Raw genomic sequence first — 24479 nt, 5'->3', positions numbered from 1 at the left:
TTTTCATCAAACAGTACAGTGATACACTATATTGTTAATACTAAAATAATATTTGTAATACATATGCTTTAATATGGAGTTGGCCCACCCTTTGCAGCCATAACCGCTTCAACTCTTCTGGGAAGGTTGTCCAAAAGGTTCAGGAGTGTGTTTATGGGAATTTTTGGCCATTCTTCCAGGAGACCATTTGTGAGGTTAGGCACTGATGTTGGACGAGAAGGCCTGGCTCACAGTCTCCGCTCTAATTCATCCCAAAGGTGTTCTATCAGGTTGAGGTCAGGGCTCTGTGAAGGCCAGTCAAGTTCCTCCACACCAGACTCACTCGTCCATGTCCTTATGGACCTTGCTTTGTGCACTAGTGCACAGTCATGTTGGAACAGGAAGGGGTCATCCCCAAACTGATCCCACAAAGTTGGAAGCATAAAATTGTTCAAAATAGCTTTGAATGCTATTTAAGAGTTCCTTTCACTGGAACTAAGGGGCCAAGCCCAACCCTGAAAAACAACCACACACCATAATCCCCCCTTCTCCTGGCAACCGCCAAACCCAGACCTGTCCACTGGATTGCCAGACAGAAGTGTGATTTGTCATTCCAGACAACACATCTCCACTGCTATAGTGTCCATTGGCAGAGTGCTTTACACCACTGCATCCGACGCTTTGCATTGCACTTGGTGATGTAAGGTTTGGATGCTGCTGCTGGGCCATGGAAACCCATTCCATGAAGTTCTCTATGCACTGTTCTTGAGCTAATCTGAAGGTCATACAAAGTTTGGAGGTCTGTAGCTATTGACTATGCAGATAGTTGGTGACGTCTGCACACTGTGTGCCTCAGCATGCGTTGTCCCCGCTCTGTGATTTTACGTGGCCTACCACTTAATGGCTGAGTTGCTGTTGTTCCCAATTGCTTGCACTTTGTTATAATACCACTTTCAGTTGACTGTGGAATATTTAGTAGCAAGGAAATTTCACAAACAGACTTATTGCACAGGTGGCATCCTATCACAGTACCACACTGGAATTCACTAAACTCCTGAGAGTGACCTATTCTTTCGCAGATGTTTGTAGAAGCAGTCTGCCTGCCTAGGTGCTTGATTTTATACACCTGTAGCTATGGAAGTGATTGGAGCACCTGAATTCAATGATTTCGAGGGGTGTCCTAATATTTTTAGCAATATAGTGTATATGTTAAACCAGAATCATTTAGTGACTTATAAACGATAAGTAGTACTTTGAATTCAATTCTCTAACTGGAAGCAAGTGCAAAGACCTGAGAAATAGAATAATGTGCTTTCTTTTCTTAGCTTTTGTTAAAATTCTAGAAGCAGCATTCTGAATTAGCTGTAGCTGTTTAATGATCTTCCTGGGAAGGCCAGTGAGGAGAGCATTGCAGTTGTCAACCCTGCAGGACATAAAGGCAGGAATAAGCTTCTCTAAAGCTTGCTCAAATAGAAAATCTCTGACCTTAGCTATGTTCTGAGTTGCCAAAATTCTGATTTAGTTATTGCTTTAATGTGGTCACTGAAACTAAGATCCTCATCCATGAGGACACCAAGATTTTTGAGATGGGTTGTAATTTTTAGTGGCATAGACTAAAGGTAGGAACCAAGTTGCAACCTTCCTTCTATGTTCCCGAACAGAACTATCTTGGTCTTGTCTTTGTTTAATTGCCTTCAGCCATCCAGCTTTTCAAGGCACAGACACAATGAGTCAATAGGACAAACATCTTTTGGAAAGAGAGCTAAATAAATCTGAATGTCATCCAGGGGAGTTTCCAGTTATTGAAAAAGTCCGGGCTTAAGTCAAGTTTACCTGGGGCTTGACTTTTCTTTTTTGAAGGAAGATTGGCATTGGGGCTAAACTACTAGGCTTAAAATACCAGGGGCTATAACAACATCCATGGTGTCATCTTATAGCTATGATAATCCACCTTGTACTCATGGAAGATTTGACCAAGAGTTGGAAGATTTGAAAGAAAAGGAGGATTTGAAAGAATAACACAAACTATAAAAATAAACAAACAGAATATCAAAGCTCTTCAAACCCATAAGAAACTCACTTCACTAACAAAAGGGAGAAGGAGGGACCCCAAGCGAGACCCAGAGCTATAGGGTTCTAGCAGAAGCTACGTTCGGCCCAATCTGCTTTCTCCAGAGGGGCACTTTTCCTCCTAGTATTATAATTACAGCCCCATGACCAAAAACAGTTACAACAGGATTAAAAATAATCAACACTTCCACATCATATTTCAATGAAGCCATAATGTCATGCATATTAGCAACATATGCCATTCAATACTACAGTAAGATATAAACAATAATAATCTCCCAGCCCCCCGCAACCCTGAATAGGACAAGCAGTTTCAGAAAATGGACGGGTAGATGGACGGGGCAGTGAACCCCTTCAATGAGGATTTTTTGTCCACAAGCCACAACCCCCCTCTATGGCAGGTTTAACTTGGTATATTACCTGCTTCCCTCTACATAAAGCCAACTGAAAACTCCCCTTCCTGTTTGACCATCCATAGCAAGACTCATCATGGAGGTAAACTATACATATTATTGTGCTAAATTAGAAGTTAAGCTTTGCTATGTAATTTAGCTTTTACCTAATTAAAATTAACATTAGCTAACTTGCTAACGTTAATTAGGTATAAGGACTGCTAATTAAGTAGACTTAGTTATACTGTGTTTGTGTGTGTGTTTGTAGGGCTGGGTGATATGGCAAAATATTTTATTATGATAATTTTTCCATATCAAACGGTATCAATAATTATTCCTATATAATCCAAGTAATTATTTCTTTACTTCAGTGCTCCATTTTTTATTAAAATTTTGATAGATTGAGATAATAGTTTGAGAACCTCAGAAACGGCGACAAATTGAATGGACTGCAATTTTAATAATTTTATAATAATAATTTTAATTGCACGAAAATAAACTGACTCTCACTGTTCATCTCCGTACAGATATGTAAGTGCATATATATATATGTGACGCTACAACCTCAAAAAGACAAGAAGGAGGAGGAGGAGCAAAGTCTGCTAAGCGCTTTGACAGCCGGGAGCGGCAGTTGAGAGCAGCAGTGCTGACACTGACATTGCAGTGAATTCAGGAGAGAAACTGAAACTAAAGTATCGATCTCATTAAACTGGTATTGATCAACATTATTATCGATACTTGGATCGATCCACCCACCACTACTTTACAGTTAGGTGGATATATGTCATACTAAAGATCGATCCTATTCAATCACTTTCATATCTCAATAAGTACATTCTAAGAGGTTCACATGGTTCAAAACACATGGAAAATAAAAATAAAAACAATAATTGAATTATTGACATAAGGGGTATTGAACAAAAGAGATATCGGTATACGCATGTATAATCTGTCCCAAATCAATTACAATAATGGTATCAGTATCAATCATCAGTTTAAAACACTTGACTTCCTACCCCTCTATCACTATTGTCCGCTTCTGGTGTCTTCATGAAGCGCTGGAAGAAATCTTCGGTTACAAGAAACTTTTACGTTGTGCACTCCAACGCAGAGGGGTGACTCCGCGAAACAACTGATCATCCTTGGATGAAAAAAGCTGAATTCGAAACGTCATCAAATCCACCAAAAGAACAGTCAGGATATCCAAAAGAAAGCGTTTACACCAAAATCTCTCTATCCACCGATTCCTGCAATTCTATGATTCAAAAGTTAATAATATTCACTCAAAATATTTTTATTTCTCTAATTATGGTGCGGTTCTCTGTTCCTTTCTTTCTTTTTACACGCCTTATAGAAAACCCGCCAAAAGAAAAAAAAAACTCCCACATTCGCACTCAGGGATGTCTTAAAGAGACAGCTGCCCACTTCTGTGTACCTGCACGTATTGGAAAGAGAATGTCGCCCTGTTTTAATTTTACACTCTGTAGTAGCTTCAGAGACCTGGGCTACAATTGCATCAAGGGTGTGCTACAAAATATTAGGCTCGGGTCCCACTAATTTTGTCAATTGTTGTATTATTTACAATAATATGTTAAGTCATAAATCAAATCAAAGTGTCTGCTCTGTGGAATTTAGAATAAAGTTATTCTTATTTCAGTTGTAATTCTTCTTCAAAAACTGAAATGTGGGGTATTTTCAGTATTTGTGTGGGCAAAAAGAGGGAACATATTGTATTGCCATTTTGCATATTGCATTGCAAATTGAATCTTGCTACACATATGCTTCCATATTCATGGGTATATGAACATTTATATGCATATGCAGGGACGGATTATGGGTTGTGTGGGCCCCTGGGCAAAACGTTCGCGAGCCCCCCATCAAAAAAAAACAAAAAAAAAACGCCAGCATTGTCTGGGATGGCTAGTTGCTACGTCATCATGCCACTTGTGGGTCCAAACTAGTGCGGCGTACCGTGTTGTAAAAGCAGAATGATGTTGACAAAACTATCTTTTGCCGCTTTTTACCTCGGAAAAAGTGAAAAGAAGGTGGCTTAAGTTGATACAGTAAGTTGGATCTCAAATTATAATCAGTACAGCCATGCCAGAATCCACCTGTGTACCATATCCCCTTACAGAACGGAGTGATCAGGGGTGTAGTGGTAAAATAAGAGGTGGGTGAACTACGAATTCTGTGATCACATTTTGTGCATAAACTATACTATGATGTGCATTTAGATCAATTGAGAAGTGGGTAAACTCTAATTCTGAAGTTTCAGAGGTGGGTAAACTGTGTTTACTTGCGTTTAGCCTCCACTACAGCCCTGGGAGTGATTACACTGGTCAAACTCTTACACTGCTACACTGGTCTGGGGGCCACTCAGCGGGCAGGTTAACCGCCTCCATCCCACCATGCTACCGCTCCCTAGTCAGAGGGCCTTCTGTAAGGCTGTTAACACGCCCCCCTCCCCTCCCCCCAGAAGCCAGGGGCCCCATGGTAGGGGCCCTTGTAATCAGATGGCCCTTTAAAGGTACACTACACCCTCCTCCCTAGGGCCTCCTAGTAGGGCCCTCATAATCAGAGGGCCCTCTAAAAGCCCCCAAAGCCCCCATTCTCCCTAGGACCCCCTGGTAGCCAGAAGCCAGGACCATAATAGGAGGGCCTAAGAGGGCCTTCTAAAAGTAGGCTCCCATGCACCCATTTCCCTTTAAAGTTCCTATAGCAGGGCCGGGGGCCCCCTGAAAGCACCGACCCCCCCCACCACCACCACCAGCACCACAATTCAAGGACCCTTGGCAGCCAAACGCCCTCCCTCCATGTTTCCATCAGAGGCCCTATAGGGTCAGGGGCCCTTGTAGGCAAAGGATCAAAGAATGTAGGCCCTCTAAAATAGACAAACGAAAATACATTGTTGATAAGCATTGCAAATTGTTTTGGGCTAGGGGCCCCATGGGCCCCCTGCACCCCAAGGGCCCCTGGGCAGCGGCCCCGCTGGCCCGGTCCGTAATCCGTCCCTGTGCATATGTGTCCCTAACATACTGCATATACTACAGGAGGGTACTAATACTTTTGACCGTGTCTGTATAAATCAGTTACAAAATATGGCTTGGTCTTAAACTGAATGAAGTGTTAATTATTCCAACATGGGCTAGAGAGTAACAGGTCGTCCTAGATCATGTTATAAAGAAAGACACTGAAAATGGCATCACTTTACCCCATTACACAGACTACACAGGGAAGGATACTTCATGTGACCTTGTTTTCAGTTATCCATTGAAGATATCGGAGAGTGTTGCTATTGTTGTCACTTATTGCTACAGTCTCTATCAGCAATCCAAACATCTGGGCAAAATGCATTCCAAAGCAATACATGAAAATTAATATGATCATGACTAGCAAAATTCAGTAGCAGTAATATTCAAGATGGAAGCACTTGATGTCCTTAAAGATGTTTTAGGCCTTCTGCCACAGCGAGTCTTGTACATGTGTTCACAAGATGGCAGATCAGTGCCAACCATGGTCTGTGTTGTTTTTACTATCAGCTGCAGGGCATTATTTATCAGCTTTGGTGCAGCTACTGTACCACTCTGTCATGCAGAAACAGCCTATCAGACCGATTAAAACCAAGTGGAATCTCCCGGCGAACCTCAATCGGCGTTTCCATAGTGTCTCTAAGCCTTGCAGTGTTTCCCAACGCAGTCCTCAGGGGACCCCGGACAGCCCCCAGCCAATGAGGAACACTGAATACCAGGTACAGGTGCTGGGAGCTGAGAGGAAGCAAAAACGTGGACTGTCCGAGGTTCCCTGAGGATTTGGTTGGGAAACACTGCTCTAAGACATGTGTATGTTAGGTCAGAATGTTATTGCACTCTCCATCAATACAACTGAGGGCAAAATGTTCTAGGCATTAACCAGTTAGAGTTTATCCAATAAAGTCGAATTCAATTAAAAATATATATATTTCGGTTAGACAGGTTAATAGGCTACATAAATAACCAGTCTTTATTAGTGTTAAAATAACATGAGAGTTAGGATAGGTTTTTACCATTCACCTATCCTAAGAGAAGCAGCATGGCTTATTTGGCAAAGTACCAGGCATGCTTCCTGCTACAGGAAACCCTACATCGCTCCTGTTTTGGCTGCGGGGGGCGGGGATGCATGTCACCAGACGTTTTCTTCCTATCATCAAATGTCTTATGCATGTCATCAGGTGTCTTGTACCAGTACGCAGGCACCGGTCAATCTTCTGCCAAGAGCGAGAGGTAAGGTTAGGTCTATTCTCGTTTTTTGAAATACGCATCGTTTTCGGCTACGATTGAAGGTAAACGTACAGCGTACGTACTGATACATGATCACGTGTTTAGTTTCAGGTTTGGTAACCGGCTAACTTCGTATCAGCTTCTTAAATACGCCGGGATGAACAGAAATGTGTCCCTAGATGGAAATCATGGTTCTCTCACTAAACTTTACATTTACACGCTTTGTTAAAGTGAAGTAGTTTCTTTAAATATCCGATTAATGCTGTAGAACAGTGTTTCCCAACCCAGTCATCTTCCCGGTGTTGTTATACGCCGTTTACACGTCAGTGTGGGAAAACGTTATAGATGGACGATGCGTCTGATATATGTATCAGTTCGGTAATCAATAATCATGTGACAGGCTGCTGTATAAACGCCAGATAAATGTAGGCTACATGTTTAGCAAATGCCTTTGTCCAAAGGGACGTAAAAGTGAGTTAAATTGCACATTACAAAGTGCTGCCGAGGAGACATAACTGCATACCTAGCCTGAGCTCTGGGGTGTCGTGCTCTAAAGTTCCTGTTAGTCCAAAAAAGCACTGTTCATTTGATGAGTAATGACCTAGTAATTATTAGAAATAATCCATAGTTAGTACATAATTCCCAATGAGACCAGCAATACTCAATGGTTTCTAATGAAGTAATAGCGAACTATAATAATTAGTTCACTATTACCTATTGAGTAATTAAGCATAACTCCTTAGTAGTTAATAGTACCAATTTAGGTGTTAATGAAGCACTACTCCTTTGTTGCTGCTTACTTCCTGCATATTTACCTGTTAACTACGGAACAGTATTATAAAGTGTTACCACAGTTGCTGTACCACGCGGTCATGCAGAAATATAACCTATCAGAGCGCATAAAACCAAGGGGAATCTCCCGGGGAACCTCAATCAGCGTTTCCACAGTGCCTCTAAGTTGTGTGGAGTTTATCTTTTTACAAACGAGGAAGACTATCTTCGTGTCTAAGGACATTCAGATGTAACATATTTCATAAAACTGACATAAAACTAGAACAAATAAACTGCTTGAATAGCAAAGACATACTGTGTGTTAGATCAGATTATTGCACTCTCCATCAGGGGCGTAGCACCAAATTCTGGGCCCTATGCACAAACAGTGCCCATGCCCCCCCCCCCCCCCCCCAAAAAAAAAAAAACAGCCTAATCACACGCCTTCACTGGAATTTGGTTTTATAATATTTGTAGGATGATTAAAAGCTATAACAGGAAATGTCACCAAAGGTAGCCTAACATCATAGGCCTGCATGAGAATTGAACACTTTTGCATTTGGCTGAAGAGAACAGCTTTTTCATCAAGTAGCCTATTTTTTATTATTACATAAAAGAAAAATGCCATTTCAGATTTCCACATTGACAAACTACTTTATTTATAATGAAAGATAAATGACTAGTGAGTCCAGTTTTGTTTTTCATTAAAAAAGGGCAAAAAGAAAACACTGAAAAATGGCAATGGGCAAAAAGCTAAACACAAACTTATATCCCAGTTAGTGCTCCCTGGGATACGCGGAAGTGCGGCTGTTTAGAATGTGAATAGCGATCTTCACGCGAAGGCGGTACTACACGCCCCCCATGCAGGTAAAACAAAGAAAGGTGACATGGTTTACTTTTTGCCGATTTAATCTAATTTTAAAAACTTTAAATACCTTCGACAATGTAGTTTTGAAAAGAAGACAGATTACAGATTTAGCCAGCATTTTTTCCATGATTCTACACAAACATTTCAGCGAGATATAAACTGAAATAGACGAGAAAGATACGCGGCATCGCCGACGATACATACATAAATACACTTATCTAGAGTACATCATGTTAAGCTATGTGTAATTTCGCGGTGGTATTTAAGTGTTTAATAATCACAGTTCATTTAATGTAGGCTATTTGCTTTCACATTTGGGCTCACGTTTCTTGGGAAAAAAAGTTTCTAAGCAGTTGCTTTCCCTCATTTATTTTTTTGTTTCTTTCCTGCCTCTCTTTTCTTTTTTGAAAACCGGATTTAGCTTTCTTTGGCATCATCTTCCAACACGGATTTAGCTGTTTCATCTGAATGACCGCTAAATTAAATGCGCCTAGTTAAAAAGCCCGGTGAAGACTATACCATTGCAAGGGGTGAGGGTGCTTGTCCTCAGGCACTGTAAGCTAGGACACAATTCAATCCGTCAACCGATTTATTTTCCCACAAAAATTACATTTACATTAGATAGCAACATTTATTGTGACCTTTGAATAATATTAATATTTAAAGGAAAATAAAATTCCAGATTCCTTAGGGGCCCTCCCCCCACATGGGGCCCTGGTAACTCAGTCCCCTTTTCCCCCCCACTACGACGCCCCTGCTCTCCATCAATAAATGAACTAGGACAAAAGCTACGATAAATGTTTTAGGCATTAACCAGTTCGAGTTTATCAAATAAAATCGAATTCAACTGAAAAAATATTTAGGTTAGACAGGTTAATAAATAAATTCCATAAATAATCTGTCTTTATCAAGGTCAATCTAGGTAGGTTTACGCCTCTCTAGCGCATGTTTATGTGATGTAGAAAAAAGTACTTCACATGCTTCCTGCTACAACTTTACGTACGTCACTTGCAGCGTGTTTACAATGATCGTCAGATGTCTTCTGTCAAACCTCCGCCACCAGTCAATCTGACGAAAGCCGCCGGTAAGTTTATTCTTGTTTGGTTGCCAGAATTAGCTTTAGAAATCCGCATCGTGTTCGGATGCGGTCCAAAGTAATGTACGCTGTGCAGCTTGACACATGCCCAGGTGTTTGGTTTCTATTTCACCGGTAAACTTCATATAGATTTTATAAATAAGCGAGGATTAATATAATGTGTACCTGGATGAGAACATGGTTCTCTCACTAAACTTTACATTTATTGCATGCTTTGTTAGAATCGGTGTTTTATCGGGTGTTTTTATATGCTGTTTATAAGCTTTAAGTTGTCCAGATTCGAATACGAATGTTGTAACAGTTCGGTTTTAAATAAGCTCGATTTATTAAAAATCTGGACCGACTTTTGTCCAAAGCGACGTACTAGTGAGATATCAACTACCCACAAACACACCCAGGCTGAGCTCAGGGTAGGCAACGTCGCTTCGCTCTCTCTCATTCTATCTTCTTGCCATACCTATAATGCGGCGATTAGCTTCATGTTCGACACCGTCACACTTGGAGATGATATGACATAGAATCAAACACCAAAAGTAATCAGAAGTTTACAAATTTTCGCTACTCGTTGTAGCGATTACGCCAGGGGAGGCAATCCGTGGCCGGGGAGCAGATTCGAACACGACACGCATTAGTGGTTGAACGACTTATTTACATATAGCGGGATCAGGGAATGCTTTGCCGCACGTGCTCAAGGTTCCCGTACTGCGTTTGATCCGCCGCACCCTCCACAGAATCTCTGCTATGATTCGCTTCCTACTGGCGACGCTTTATCCTAATTAAGACGCTTTAGTGCAACAGGCCAATTAGACCCCTGGCGTGCTCCTGTCTATTTATGATTAATATGCTTTTCCTTTAAGTATGGGTGCCATGCCAGTGGTCCCCCAGAGTCAGTTCAATAGCTGAGGGTGGCCTCTTCCCCTTCCTTTCGTAGTGTTTGTGGTTTGCGTTACTTAGTAATGTGGTTAGTGCACAGTGAACATTTCAGACATCAGGGTTTTTAGTGACTGTATTACTGTGTCTGTGGGTTGTGGGAGCTGGCAGCCCGTGCTCAGTGGGGGAAGGCTGTCTTCTGAGGGAACTTCTTGTCAGCTTGTTTGTGTAAAGATTCAATGCACTTTGCCTTTAATGAAAGTATACTTCTTGGTGGATATACCATGTTGGATTAACAAAGGTGGTGCCAGCATTCATTTACTTTCAGTAACAATCAGGGAAGAAAAGAATGTTACAATTCTGCAAGATTATTAAATAAAAAATAGTCAGTTACCCAGCAGAGCTGTAAAATTTGATATATATTTTGATAAAAAGGACAAACAGATGGACAGGCTAAGAGTTAATAAACAAGTGCAAGTGAACAAATAAGTACCAATGCAGGCTTATCATGCTATTAAGTAAAAGCCCTTGAAAAATGTTTTAACGTAGAATGCAGTTACTGAGGGTGCAGACCTAACCTGTGACTGTAGGTTATTCCATAGCTTAGGCCCAGATACAGAAAACGCAGGATCCCCTCTAGGCTTAAGCTGGGATCGGGGAGTAACTGACAGCTGTTGATCTGAAAACATTCACGACTGTACGATGAAGCACGAATGGCCTTCGCAGAGGGAAATAGTGCAGAAAGCTTCAGCAGTTTGCCTGACATTATGGCTCATGCCGATGACTCAGTCTGCCAATGGAAACATTGCTCGACAGCTTCAGGCTTCCTGCCTACAGACACATAGTATCACAGCCACACAAATATGACCTTTTTGCTTCTGTGCTTCAGCTTTTAGCGTGAGAATGACTTTGTGGCTAATTTATTTAACGTGTGGGTAAGGGATCTGCAGTACGGTTAGCCGCAGTGGCTGATACTTATGCTATTCGGCTGAAAAGAAAATGAGTGGTATCGCCTATCCCTACCCGTTAGGCGACATAGACGGCCGCCTAGGGCGACATCCTCTGAGGGCCTCGACTGAGCAAGTCAATTTCCCTTAGAAATTCATATAGCACAGAAGAGCTATAGGAAAGTGATTGGTTGTCATTGTTAATACACCACAGCACACGGTGCACAACAACAAAGTGTGACCTCTGCATGTAACCCATATGTGACATAGCAGGGGGCAGCTAAGTCAGTGCTCAGGGAGCAGAGATTGGAGGTAGCACCTTGCTCAGGGAACCTCAGGGCTGCTTTGCTGGTCCGGGATTCAATCACTGCTGTGATTGCAAGTTTAGCTGATCAGCAGATTGGTTTCACCCCTGGGCTTCTGTAGGTAGATGTTTATTGTTTAGTGAATTATTTCTAATTAATGTTCTTGCATATAAATTGTTTTCTTTATTGATTAATTTTGTTTGCCTTCCTTTTGTTTGTTTGGTATATATTTTGTAAATTTGTTAGTATCCCTTTAAGACCCCAAGTAGGTTTCCTTTCTCACGCAGTAGTATGTGAGCAAAAGGTTTAATTAACTGGTTTTAGGAAAGGTGAGGGCTTAGAGCCACGCAGTTATTCTGACGTGATTGTACTGACAGGAGTGGAAATAGTGAATTATTTTATTTAAAATTATTTTATATTATCAAAGTTTTCGTTTTACTTGAGTGTGTGTCACTTTGGGTGAAAGTATCTGCTAAATGTAAATTAAAATGTAATTTTACATAGATACTGTAACCTTTTCAGATGGGAGCAATCTTGTCTTTGATATGAAGAATGCTTTATAAATGGGTAAAATCTGCTTACTTTTCTCTTTTTTTAATGCAACCTGTGTGGTGGAGCAGAACAACACAACTGAGCTGGTGGAGAAAGTGTTTCTCCAAGAAGCCCCATCTGAAGACACAAGTCAGAACAGGATGGCCCACATTTTAATAATTTATTTGTCCTTCCTCTCTGTTCTTACTTTAGTATGTGGTAAGATGTTACTTGTCACTTAATTTGTTTGCTGTTCTTAGATTGGGACATTTTACTCTTGTTAGAACTGTTCTTATACTGTAATTAGACAGATGTTTTTGTTTCCATTCACAGTGCTCTTTCTTTAACGTGACAGTGGACGTAACTGTAGTGTATCTGTATTCTCACAGGACTGGAACTATGTGTAATTTGCGATGCTGACTGTGCCAGTGAAGTGAGAAGAGTCTATAAGAGTACCTCTGACAGCCCAATCTGGCAGGGAAAACCAGAACATCTACCGGATTGTGGCAGTGATTTGCAGCTGCATGTTTTATGTCGCTACAACGGGCAGATCCTTCTGCCTACTGTCCATGGTGAAAAGTATGTTTTTGAAGGACCAGGCATCCCTTTAGACACAAACACCACATGTAAGTATTACAGATAAGACTCTTTCAGAAATGTTACATCTGGGAGGATTCATGAGTGTTTAAAGATACGGGTCACATACAGTTAGGCTATGATTATATTCTTAGAAAGTCATTTGAAAATATGCATCATTACGGCAGATACTTAACCCGTTTTCGTACTGTTAAATAAAATGTTCTAAATCAGTCCTGAAATGTATTTTTTGTATCCCCTAGTAATCTTTTAAAGTTATTAATAATATTATTATTATCATTATTATTGTCTTTAGCCTGCCCAGAATTGCGCTTTGAAGTGGGTAAGTGATGTCACCTGCAGAGACCTTTCTGCTTCCTCCTTGTTTATGTCATCATGTAGCTGCCGGCCACTTAGACACATACACACTCCTGATCTACCTGCGTCCCTCCAGATCTGTCTGCCATTGTGTTAGATGTTCAGGGTCACATGGTACTGTGGTCTCCTGGTCATACTATTTCTGTACTATTTCTGTCAGGTGGCCATACTGCTTAATTGTCTTCCTGTACCTTTAATTCAGTTTTGATGGTGCAAACTTCCTTACAATACAATACACCACATCATGTATGTAATGATACAACAATAAGATCATGATGCTTAACCCTCAGAAGTCATTCTGTCACTATTAATCTTCAGAAAATGAACAAAGTCAGTTAAATGCCCATTAATAACCTATAAATTAAAATCAATAACTTCAATATAGGACTTTGTTTTGTTTCCGGAAATTTTATTCTGGTGGGCTCACATTTTACCAACCAGGTTCTGATATCTACTGTACTTCTTAATAAAGCCATATCTGACTTGAATGTTGTGGAAGGCAGTCATAGCTCTGCCATGGCAAATGTGTAGTAAACTGGAAGCAAGATAGCATGGCAATAGGCCTAGTCAGCTGTAGGAGAAGCCATATGACATTTAATGGCCTTTCATAGCTGCTGCCATCTGTTGGCGCTGAGTGCATTCACTGCATTCACACTGAATTGTAGCAATGGGTATCAATACATATGTTCATACAAACATTCAAAATGTCAGTGTACAAATGTGAAAGATAGAATCACAATTCAGTTGATTGATTACTTGTAGTATCAACACAGTTCTACTTTATGTTGTGTATTTTTTAGGTTCACAGACAAACTCTTCTCATCGCACTCATGACTGGAAATGGACACCCTACATTCTCATTATAGGTAAGTATTTGAAGTACAGTGTCTTTCACTTTGCTGGGCCGCTGTTCTTTGAGACTGCTTTAAGTTCCAGAAGGTTCAGCAGTGAAATCAGAATGAACAAATCCTTGTTTGTATGATGCATGATGGTACCTGGGCTGGAGTCTAGGCAGCTCAGAGCAGAAGGAAGAACACCTTCATGGAATGTTCACTGTGTATAAAAATAGAGAAGTAATCAAAACCATTTTAAAGGCATCTGTAACACGCTGGGTGGATGTCCTGTGTGTAGACAAGATTCAGATTACAAAAATTGGCCTAAGAAAATATGTTGACTTAAATTGGGAACTACTTTCAAATAACCGTGAACAATGCTCATTCTTTGCAGCATTCTTCATGATCACTGTTGGCTGGTGATCCAGTGGAGAGATTCAAGATTCAAGAAGGTTTTTTTGTCATTCCACAAACATGGGGTAGCATGTGTTACGTGTCGTAAGTTTGGGTTACGTGCAGTAAGTTCAGGAGGATGCCTGCAGGTTCTTTGGACTGTTTTGTTCTTGACTTCCGCTTTTCGCCTCATCCCTTATTGTACCCCTCGCCCTGGTTTTGACTGCTTGCTTGGTTTTGAACTCTCGCCTGTACTTCGTCTTCGCCTCTCTGATCTCCCCTCTGGATACCTTTGCTTCGACTGTGTGTTTCGTGTTCCACTAGGTGTGTGTAAGGAGTGTCTGCCTTTTTGTTTCTTCGTCAACGTGGGGATTACTGTTTGTTTAGGGAGATAGGCTTAGGCATTGTTGTTTCGTTTCACTTTTTTGTTGTGCTCACTTAGGATGAATTTAGCTTGTGGTTGTTTTCGATAGATGTGTTTTTGTTTGTTTCTTTGGCCTTTGTCACTCCAGACGTTCGTTACACCTAGTGTTTGTACAGTGTCTGTGAAAAACTATAAAAAAAACTATAAAAAGACTCCCTTTGTGTCCCGTGTTCTGTTCTCCTACTCCTGGTTGTCTTGTCCTTCCCAATCCCTCCTTCCCTTTCACCTTGTTAGGCTCCAACCCTAGACTGGAGCGTAACACATGAAAGGGAATGAAATTAGGCACTGAGGTCACGTGAAGCAGCACTATTATCTAAAAACAGACATTCACTCCAGTAAAACATACAATAAATAAAAAAAACCTAAATAGTGCAATTTAAAGTATAGATGACTATATTAAAAGTACAATAGTGTTAGTGATGAGTATAAATATTAATTGTTTTTGCACATGAAAAATCTCTAGTGTGTGGCAGAGTTTATGAGTCTGACGGTTTCTGGAAAGAAGCGGTTTCTCACCCTGGGTGCTCTGGCCCTGATGCCACACAGCTGTCTTCCGGAGGGCAGGGGGGTGAACAGTCCATTTGCAGGGTGAGGAGTCCTGCATGATACTGGCAGCCCTATTCCTTCATCTACTGATGAGGATCTCTTCAGTCGTTAGAAGACTGTGCCTTCCTGACTGCAGCGGAGAAGCTCTCCACCGCACACCTGTAAATAGATGTAAGGACTGTGGTACCCAAACCGCCCCCCCTTGATCAATTCATGTCCATCCAAGGGTAATATCAGAGACAAGCCGATGTACGCAAAGGGTGGCATTTAATTCTGTCTCATTATATTTGGTCTTTCACAGTAAGTTATTATATATTATGCATTATCACGTTACTGATTTTAAGGTAGCATCCCAGTTGATTTACAGTAATTTATAATCATGCATTAATCATTTAAATAATCCTTCAAGCTCAAATGAAGAACTTATTCAGTATGCTTTTTTACATGTATGCTTTTTTTACATGTGTGCTTTTTATGATTAAGGACTTAATATTATTAATCAATATTAGTGCTGATAATCAGTTTTAGTTTTACTTATAATGATTAATTAATCTTGCACATAACCCAGTATATTGTAATCACCAGCTTTAATTTTGTTTGTGACTGTAAGAATAAATTTATTTGAAAGTAAAAATGAATCTGTGAAGTAAGAATGTGAGAGAGACGTAATGTGGCCAAGGACATGAGGCCCCTTTCCCTAAAACCGGCCCATTCTCAGACTGAGAAAAGCCGTCTGGTACATATATGGGGGAGGGTTGGGCTCCCCCGGATCGTTCCCTGGAAACCTGAATCATTTCAGATAAGTTACAAGGGAAGGAGGAACTTCACCTTGAGCCAGTGTCTGGAAAACAACTAGTGTATAACAGAGGACTGAGAAATGATTTAGGCAGAGAATGTGGGTGTTGGTTATTGTGTGAATTTGATAAAATATCAAACAATTATTTAGAAACCTTCTCCTGCCTCCCTGTCAGTCTTTTCGGGAGTCACATTTCAATATTGTGGGTCACATCTCTTGGAAGCGAGCCAGCTGATGTACTCTTCCAATGATGGCTGCTAAAACTCATGTGATCTGCTGCACATTCCTGCCCAGCCGCTATGGGCACCTGGGAAAAGCCATGACACAATGCCTGATGAACAGGATCATGCCAGCTGCTAAGATAGAGTGACGTCAGTAGAGGAGAATATTCAACATATGTATGTATTTTATCTTATAAACACATTGTTGATATATTGCCAAAGACATGAATAGCAGGGAATCTGATTGGTTTTGTATTTCCAATTAAATACGAATTAAATATTGTATCAGGTAAAGTTGTTGATGTGCACTTCTCGCTGTATAATTACCCATAGTAAATATTTAATGCTGTGTTTATTCGCAGTACCTACTAGAAACTGTTACACCCAGGCATAAATAAAGGCTCTCTTTTCAGCTGTCTCTGAGTCCACTGATTTTCAAAATACTGTTTTTCCACAATCGCCACAACATGCAAATTCAGCCACAAATTTGGGTCAGAATCAATCCTATAACCCAGGAGGTATGAGTCCAGCATGCCACCATTTGTTCATTTATTTTATTATCTAACTCATTCCGGACTGTGCGTTTGATCAGGCCTTCCCTCAGTCTGTGAAATAAACCAAAGGAGACCCCCCCCCCTTGGTCCTTTGTGTCACTGATGGAATTTGGAGCTATGGGGGTAATTGAGTACCCCTGTACCCCACAGCCTTGACTGCCACGTTACTTCCTACCCAGAAATAAGTCCCAGATAAATTATTTTCTTTTCATATTTTTCGAATCCAGTCTATGAATTGAAGGGCTGCACATTTTTGCTCAAGTCATGGACTTCAGTTTAACTTGAGCCAAGTTTTTAAAATAACATGGAAATTTTAATTAGCAGTCTAGCTTTGTAGAATAAAGCAATTTAAGTGGTTCATTATTTTCATAGATCATATAATAATTACTTTTAACCACGATTCGACAATCAACAGATTTCCCATTGTTATGGCCTCGGGTGCCCGGAGCGCAGACAGACAAGCAGGAATCCAGGGATTAGGAATACGGGGTTTAATGATAGAACAAAGCACGCAACGATATGACATTACATCAACGACCGGACTGGGGAAACAAACGGAAACGCGGACTAAATACAATGGACTAATGACAACAATCAGGAACAGCTGGTAAACACGGGGAATCCACATGCGGTTAACGAGGGGGCGTGGCACACAAGGGGAGCGGACGATCGGGGCATGACACCCATCCCCCAACGCTGTCACTCACGACCAAAAGTCAAGACTCAACCAATTCACCTCCACATCATAATCGCTTTTTAATACCCATTTTTATTAGCCATTTCACACAATTAAATAAATGAAAAAAGTGCAAATTATTGGTCTGTGTTTATAATATTTTGAATGAAATGTGCGTTATTTGTAAGAAAGTCAGGTGTCACTGACATAATTAACCCCCCCTCCTTGTCCGCTTCATTTGGGAGAGGTGAACTGTACTCTGCGCTCCCCCAAAGGAGCCCCCATCCATCCCCTCTCCGGTCGCTCAGCCTCTGTGCCGCCCTTCAGCAGCAGGGGCGGCACAAGTATCATAGATAATAGAAAACTGCTTCGTGTGATGAAAAAATGGCGCCCCGGCTGCTGCCCCGTTTGCCCATGCCTAAAACCGCCACTGTTCATAACCTGCGAAGTACAGATCAAGAATAACCAGGTCAAACCTGGACCGGTTCCCAGAATTTACCCATCCTTCCCCTCTCCGCTCGCTCAGCCTCTGTGCGGCTCCTTCAGCAGCAGGGGCGGCACAAGTATCATAGATAATAGAAAACTGCTTCGTGTGATGAAAAAATGGCGCCCCGGCTGCTGCCCCGTTCGCCCATGCCTAAAACCGCCACTGTTCATAACCTGCGAAGTACAGATCAAGAATAACCAGGTCAAACCTGGACCGGTTCCCAGAATTTACCCACCTACATTTCTATGGGTCCTTTTTATTTTTTGCAACATTGTAAGCCGATTGCATCACTCCAGGAACTTTGCAGAAGTGTTTTATTGGTGGCATGATCAGACAGATAAGTGTCGCCGCGAAAGAAACTCAAGAGGTAAGCTTGCTTTCTAATTAACCGACAAACTTCATATAAACGTTTTAAATACGTGAGGATAAATAGAAATATGTAACTGGGAGAGAACAACATGGTTCGGTCACTAAACTGCTGTATTGCTTTTTTTAAAAATGAAGCCAGCTAGACATTTACGAACGAGCTAGATACGGAGTATCGGTATTTAATAACGCCTGAAGCTATAATGGTTGGAAAACGGTAAAGAATCGCGATTTAGCAGTTCGACTTTAAATTGATTTGATTTACCAGAACCACACGCATGTTTGAGGACTGGTTGTCGCGATCTTCGGGGGGGGGGGGCATGGTCATATGAAGCTCTTATGAAGGATAGGTAATCAATTAGTCTGGAAATTAATACGGTACACGGTGAATTAAAGTATAGTCAATTGGTTCCACAACCAAATGACTGTTGATCTGTCACTGACGTATGTACCGTGCTGTCCTGTTTATCCCCATTAAAACCCCGTATTTAGAGTATTGTCTGCCCGGCTCGGGATTCCCCGCTTCCTGCCTGCTCGCGGAACGCCGGCTGTCACACCCTGATTGTTATATTGTGTTGTTTAGGGGGAAATTACAAACAAACTTGGCCTGTATTGCTGCTGATATGCACTTGGTCACTTAAAATCACATTGACTTGTAAATACCTATAATCTGTAAATAATTTAGGATTTTTTCATCCAACACACTGTAGAATGCACTAGGGAATATATTTTTCATATTGTATTTTACTCTTTGCTGCTGAGCTGTGAACTACCAAATAAATTTCTTGTATTTTTGATACAATGACAATAAAGTCTCTTATCTAAAGTCTCTTATCTTGATACGCATTGTATCGCCTTATCCTTACAGATACCAGGGATGTAAACTTTTGACCTTTTGGCAGAATTTGCTGTTTTGAACCTAAAATATGCCACTGTGTGATACATGTAGTCGGGATGGGTTTTTTTAAAAGGGGGGGGATCAGGGTCTGTGAGGAAAGGAAAGCCTTGCCTCATGGGGAAAAAAGGTCCTCACTTCAACTGCTCCTTGCAACTGCAGCATCTCAGAAGACTAAGAGTCAGGGTTAGGCATTGAAATGACTGGCAGTTTCACTGTGAACTTTCTGATGGTTAGTGTTACTGTTTCAAATTTTAATCATAAAAACTGTGGTTGATGACTGTGCTTGGAAATACATTAAATACATCCAGCATTAACCAACGTTAGCAATGGTCTCCCAAACGCAGGTGCAACATGGGTTTGTTTTGTGTCGGTGAAAACATGGCGGAGGGTAGTTACGGGGAGCTGTAACAGCAGTTTCAGTGTTTTCTTAGAGACAATATTAAATTAATCCCTTTAAACCATTTTAATATTTACTGCTAATAAGCAGAGCATAATCACAGCATAGTTTTCAGAAAAGCAGTATTTAAGAAATCAGCTTTTCAAAATAACTGTCAACCATTTTTTTTATGCGAGTTAAAAATAAGTTTTCTAATGAATACCTGACTTCCGATCCACTTTGATCCCACTTTGACTTTCATTGGGGGGGGGCTGCCACCTTGTGGACATTTGCGTGGATGTAATTCCTCCGTACTTCCCGGTCTAGTAAACTTACACGCATAACGTGTAAGTGCACTCATGCAATAGCCACATCATGAAAGGATGCTTTATAAGAAAGATTTATAAATAATTTTTAAATAATAAAAATTCCATGGTACTGTGTATGTATTGTACTGCACAATGTTTTTTTTCCCTAAACAATTCAGTATAAACATATCAAAGCACATTATGGTACACTAAGCATAATTTTTTTTGTTAAACCACTACTGAATCCTTTAGTAGGCCTAATGTAAAAACATTACACACACCGGGTTCAGTCCACGTTTCCGCACTTTGCGGTCTGACTATAAATAGATCTTAAATGGATATTGTGTGATGCCTGTATAGGTTTACATCAGAGGGTTCCTTTGGAGATCGTTAAAATATACTTACTTTTCTGTTTTATGACACAGTCAAAGCTCAGTGAATGCATTGAAGTCCATGGAAGCGCACCGGCAGAAAACTGGAGATTTTAGACACTTGGATTTGGAAAAGGCAGGGATAGCAGGAGCCTGGATGACGATGACGGTGGTGAATTTCTCATCCAGAAGAAAAAATCTATTTTTACTTTTAGTCTTTTTTGTTTCTCTGCCTATGAATAGGCCTACTTCAGCAGAAACACACGGTAAGATGATACCTTTCACTTAATTTGTCTGCTGTTCATAGATTCTTATTCTTAAACTTTGCATTTTTAGAACTGTTGTTAAACTCTTATTACACAGATGTTTTTGTTCATTCATGGTCTTGTTTCTTTAAGATGACTGATATTAACTGTAGTGTAACGTGCTGCATCCTTGCAGGATCACCACCAAAAACATGCATAGTTTGCAAAGCAGAATGTGCCAGTCAGTGGAAGAGAGTTTATAAAACGGGTGATGACAGGCCATTATGGGAGAGACAAGAACACCCTCCACATTGCTCAAGCGATTTGAAATTGAGCTCGAATGATTTTATTTGCCAATACAACAATCAGTTCATTGTGGTGACTGACCAGGATGACTGGACCTATATTTTTGAAGCAACAGGCAAACATTTGAACACAGTAACTGAACGTAAGTATTACAGATAAGACACTGCTTTGATCATTCTAGAATTTTATATCAGGGATCGAGAACTTATGGGTGTTTAAAGAAACAGGTCACACAGAGTTAAGCTGTCATTATATTCGTAGGATGGCCATTTAATCTAAATTATTTGAACCATCCATTATCTATACCACTTTATCCATCTGGGTCACGGGAGCCAATCCCAGTGTCTTCAGGGAAGAGGGAGGGTCCACCACCAGCCCACCACAGACAAACACACCTATGGGTAATTTAGAGTAGCCAGTTGACCTAATCTGCATGTCTTTGGAGGGTGGGAGGAAACCCACACCTGCACAGGGAGAACGTGCAAACCCCACACAGAAAGGCACCCTGGGTGACCCAGGGATCGAACCCAGGACCTTCTTGCTGTGAGGTGACAGTGCGAACCACTGCACCACTGTGCCACTTATTTGAATCAATTAAATTAATAAATTGTTTCAATATTTGTGCATATAAAACAAAATATTATGGCAGATACCTGTCTGAAACTGGTAAATGAAAATGCACTAAATGTCAGCATTGTTTTTGTCCTCCCTAGTAAATATTTAAAGTTTTTTTTTTTTTTTTTTTATATAAGCCTGCCCAGAATTCCACTCTGAAGCGGGTAAGTGATGTCACTGCAGAGACCTGTCTGCTCCTTCTTTGTTTGTGTCATAATGTAGCTGCCGGCCACATAGCAGAAAAAATGCTCACACCTGGTCTACATGCGTCCTTCCAGAGGCCTGTACTACGAAGCAGGGTTACTGGCTTATCGAGGTAATTTGTCGGATTTAAGGTAGTCTGGGCAAAATGTAAGTGAACGAATATGAAGTCCATTTAAACTGTGGTACCTTAAATCCGCCAAGTTACCCTGATAAACCAGTAACCCCACTTTGTAGTACAGGCCACTGATCTATAGGTGCTGAGCACTGCCTTCACTTTGATCTGTAGTCATGCATATGGGTACACACTTAAATATCTATACAAGTGTTCAAAGAATCAATGTAAACCTGTTTGAGACAGAATCACAATTCAGTTAAATGATTGATTTACTTGTAGTATCAACACAACTCTTTGATGCTGTGTGTTATTCAGATTCACAAAAAGATTCATCTCAACACAGTCACAGCTGCAACTGGACAGTCCTGGTTCTCATCGTAGGTAAGTATTTGTATAAAAAAATGAAGTAATCAGGCATCTATAACACTCTGGGTGGGTGTCCTATGTGTAGACAGCATTCAAATTACAAAACTAAGAAAACATGTTGACTTGTATTGAGAACTTCTTTCACTCTAACTGTAAGCAATACTATTTCTTTGTAGCATCGATTAGGACCCTTTGGTGGTTGCTGATCCAGTGAGAGATGAAACAATTTCACGTTCATCCAGTGGTGATATCAGAAGAAAGTAGAAGCTTAGGCATTACAGATGGTGGTGTGTTTGATTCAGTTTCATTATATTTCATCTGTTACAACCTTAACATGCCACTGAACTTACTATTGCAGCGTAGTTGGTGTACTTTATTTGTGGAACTTAACTGATTTTTTTCAATAATTTGTAATCATGCACTAATCTTTCAGCTTTAACTGCTAAGAAAAGTTCTCATCAGTGTTTGTGTGTATGGTGTATTGTAATTCCTCTTTAACACGTTTGCCCAAAATGGCTACTTTTAAATTACAAGTAATTCAGAATGATTCTGCCAGAATATTAACAATAACTAAGAAAACAGATCAGATCCTGTATAACCTCCAGTGGTTACCGGTGTCTTTTAGAATCAATTCTAAGTTTCTTTTACTTATTCATAAAGCACTAAATGGACCTTCATGCATTACTGACCTTCTTACCTTTTATACTCCTACTATTAGTCTGCGATGTACCAATTCGAGACTTCTGTGCATTCCAAAGGTTGAAACATATTGTGCTGAGGCAGCTTTTAGGCATTTAAAACAATTAAACACACTGCCAGGAGACATTAGACACTCCGCTGAATCAATTAACACTTTTAAAAAGCTACTGGAAACACTGACTTTTTAAGTTAATAGTATTCTATTATATTTCACTTTATATTTTCCTGTTCACTTATTGTAGCATTACTGGCTTTTCTAGTATTACTGGTGTTCTTTTACTGTTACTCACTTATTACTTACTTCTTTTTATCTCACCCTTGTATTGCTACATCCGTAAAATACAGTATTTATTTCAAATTGTAAGTAGCTTATGATTTTATATTTTTTGACCTTTCAATCCATTGTAATTTATATATTCTATTTAATTTAGTGTATTTATTTGGTTTCCATTTACTCTTTATTTTATTTAGATTTATTCTACAGTTCCATTGACCTGTACCGTTAGTTGCTTCCCCCCTTTTGGTTGTTTTTTTAATCCCATATGTGAAACTCTGAGCAGCATTCCATGAAATAAACCGGCAACCGCTAGATGGCAGTGTTGTAATCTGTCCTCAGTCATTTGACTCTTTCATTCCAACGTAAAAAAAATGGTGCCGTTTTTACTGATATAGGCAAATGTTTATTCCTTTGCTCAAATTGCATAAAACGCAGTGCTATGATGCTGGATGTTACCGGGACTGTTCTGATTGCATTAAAAAAATAAACTTTTTAACTCCGATTTTATGCATATGGTGGTATGTTCTTTATACTTTGACAGTTTTCATAAAATTAGATTAAAACAATAGCAATATCACCTTATGTACAACATTGCGATATATCACAATATATTGAATCGCAACCCCTGTATTGCTGCTGATATGAACTTGGTCACTTAAAATCACATTGACTTGTAAGTACCTATAATCTGTAAATAATTTAGGATTTTTTCATGCAGCACACTGTAGACTGCACTAGGGAATATATTTTTCATATTGTATTTTACTAATAGTTATCTTAGGTTTATTCATATATATACCATGTCTGTGAGACTGTATTCTATTTTAATGTGGTACATTAATGTATACCTCTTTGCTGCTGAGCTGTGAACTACCAAATAAATTTCTTGTATTTTTGATACAATGACAATAAAGTCTCTTATCTTATCTCGATGCGCATTGTATCGCCTTATCCTTATAGATACCAGGGATGTAAACTTTTGACCTTTTGGCAGAATTTGCTGTTTTGAACCTAAAATATGTCATTGTATGATACGTGTAGACGCGATGGGTTTTTTTAAAAGGGGGGGTGGGGGGATCAGGGTCTGCGAGGAAAGGGAAGCCTTGCCTCATGGGGAAAAAGGTCCTCACTTCAACCTGCTCCTTGCAACTGCAGCATCTCAGAAGACTAAGAGTCAGGGTTAGGCATTGAAATGACTGGCAGTTTCACTGTGAACTTTCTGATGATTAGTGTTACTGTTTCAAATTTTAATCATAAAAACTGTGGTTGATGACTGTGCTTTGAAATACATTAAATACATCCAGCATTAACCAAAGTTAGCAACGGTCTCCCAGACGCAGGTGCAACATGGGTTTGTTTTGTGT

The 24479-nt window shown here is 40.2% G+C and overlaps 2 long non-coding RNA genes across 3 annotated transcripts in view; both read left to right on the top strand.

Moving 5' to 3' along the window:
* The window catches only part of LOC111833716 (uncharacterized), a 36452-nt gene extending 12835 nt beyond the window's left edge, over positions 1-23617 (top strand). Inside the window, exons 1-6 of one of the 2 annotated variants that reach the window (XR_011984796.1) lie at positions 18082-18336; positions 20343-20554; positions 20730-20981; positions 21592-21618; positions 22089-22154; positions 22316-23617. This is a non-coding gene — a long non-coding RNA (uncharacterized lncRNA). Of the gene's footprint in view, positions 1-18081; positions 18337-20342; positions 20555-20729; positions 20982-21591; positions 21619-22088; positions 22155-22315 lie in introns of those variants that run through there. The other variant, XR_011984795.1, reaches the window with a different exon arrangement.
* On the top strand, positions 9112-14798 carry LOC140581669 (uncharacterized). Its single transcript, XR_011984804.1, has 7 exons — positions 9112-9258; positions 9351-9420; positions 12175-12304; positions 12475-12711; positions 12978-13004; positions 13840-13905; positions 14267-14798. It is a non-coding gene; the product is annotated as an uncharacterized lncRNA (long non-coding RNA).
* Positions 23618-24479: the final 862 nt, after the last annotated feature.

Source organism: Paramormyrops kingsleyae, chromosome 2 (assembly GCF_048594095.1).
Source record: "Paramormyrops kingsleyae isolate MSU_618 chromosome 2, PKINGS_0.4, whole genome shotgun sequence".
Taxonomy (NCBI): Eukaryota; Metazoa; Chordata; class Actinopteri; order Osteoglossiformes; family Mormyridae; genus Paramormyrops; species Paramormyrops kingsleyae.
Note: the sequence above shows the minus strand (reverse complement) of the source record. Positions and strands in the feature narration are given on the sequence as shown.